Here is a 2270-nt window from a genome sequence, read left to right as displayed (position 1 = left end):
GTTATTGTTTCAAACAATTACCTAAGTTTTCTCACAGCTCTATAAACTATGCTGGTTCACTCCTGTACTTGGGCACAGCAAAATCTTTAGGATGCACTTGTAGACTGCTGATATAGCTGCATAGTGCTTACAAAAAATGTGAGTTCAAGATATGACTGAGCTAATTAAACAATTAAGAGCAGAAGTTGGTACATAATCCTGAAATGGGCTGGCCCTTGTTGTGCACTCCTGTGTGTAAACCCTTGTGGGTTTTACAATATAAAGGATGTTTGGGCCAACATAAATGTTTGAACATTTTTGCAAATATTCACCCCTGGAGTAAATTCAGTGCAGTTCTCAGTCCTGTTAGCTGTTGTCAATCAGTATTATGTTAAATTACTCTTAATTACTGATTGGTATTTTTAATTTGTAAAATGGGCTCAAATATAGAAATTATAGAAAAAATTTGCTGATGCTCCATTAGTAAAATACTTTACCTAGGCTGAACCAATAGGCAAATTTAAGTTTACTGAAGTTTATTCAACTAACAACTCAACTGAACCAGCCTAAGAGCTCTACTGAAATGGAAACCAGCATGCACAGGGAGTCACCATGACCAAGGAAACCAGCATGCACAGGGGGTCCCCGTGACTGGGTAAACCAGCGTGCACATGGGGTCCCCGTGACCAAGGAAACCAGCATGCACAGGGGGTACCCATGACTGGGTAAACCAGCATGCACAGGGGGTCCCCACCAACTGGGTAAACCAACCTATAACCCAAACTGACATTATAGTTTACCCCTTTTATTCCACACTATAGTTGTTTTTCAAATATGTATACAGTGTTTCCCTGAGAATTATTATTAGTGGGTGGTGGTGTGGATGGAGGGGGGTGGGGTGGTAAGGGGTATGTGATTGGGGGTGGGTGGTGGTGTTTGCACTGGCTATAACATAATTTTTAAAAATTCACTGTGGTAATTAATTACAGAGAACACGGTATAGGTGTAGTCTCACCCGGAATCTACGGTGACACCAGCTCTTCGGTGTGCATTGATCTGGGAAAAGATGGGTGAAATTAAGAAGCAATGGTAAATCTAAGCCCTTACACAGCTGTGCGTATGCACCGGGTACAGGGCGCTGACGAAACCATGGCCACCTCCAAGATCTGGATGTTCGGCTGTAATGGAACCTTGTTTTATTAGCAATACTGCTGCTACAGCAAGCATCTCACTATTGCTACTAACTTTGTCCAGTTTCACTATAGCCCATTGACCTAGATATTTGCCAGAAGAGTATTGAAATCAACAAGGATGTAGCTAATTGTAAACAAGGAAGCGGATTGAAACATTACTATAGCAACTATAATCAACTTTGATGTGAATGTGTCAGTTTCAGAATGTTGTAAACCATGAGTTTTGAAAAGAGTCGCCAGGTGCAGCATCGCTTATCTTTGGTCTGAACTAGCCTTTAAATTGCATGGAATATAAAGCATTCATCAACGAATGAAAAACGAATACTGAATTTAAAACGAAGCATTTAAAATGTAGCGTGTCCAGTGAACACCATAACCAGACGTGCATCCATGGTATCAACAGCAACAACAATCTCAATAACAATCAAACAGCTACAGGTTATTCTCTTGAAAACCTATAATTCTATGCTACAATAAAGTGAATTTAGGCAGTCTGCCCAAATAAAGTCAATGTAGGCCAAGGGAAAAACTGGTGTAGGCTATATTTAATTGGTACTTGAAGCAAATTATAGAAATGTAAGGAAAAATAATACAGCATATCAATGTTAACCATGTCTATATTTCAGTGAACTTCTGAATACTGCACTATTGCCTATCTTAATCTGGGGTAAAAAACGGTGGTGGATGAAGACCTGTATGTGAACTACTCCAGACTGCAGTGTTGGAATACCACATACAATTAGCTGATATGAATATATTTACTCATTTTTTCACTTTTTTTTTTCACTCTTCAAGATTTTGTTCTACAATTTTACCATTTTGTGTAATATGTTTTTATTTCTAATTCATGATATGCTTGCATCTTCTAGTATAAGCTTCCCTAGAAAATGTCTTGTAAAATTACATTAACAGACTATACTGAACCCCAAAACAGGTTTTTAAAAAATGGGACTGAATAATGTTATTGTTAAAAAATTTAAGATATATGAGAGCACACTACTCCACTTAATATGGGACTGCACGTCCGTTCAAACGCTATGGAACAATATTGCAAAACATATTTTCAACATCCACCAACATTTACTGACCTCAAAAATG

The sequence above is a fragment of the Anguilla rostrata genome, chromosome 1, assembly GCF_018555375.3.
Source record: "Anguilla rostrata isolate EN2019 chromosome 1, ASM1855537v3, whole genome shotgun sequence".
Classification (NCBI taxonomy): domain Eukaryota; kingdom Metazoa; phylum Chordata; class Actinopteri; order Anguilliformes; family Anguillidae; genus Anguilla; species Anguilla rostrata.
Note: the sequence above shows the minus strand (reverse complement) of the source record.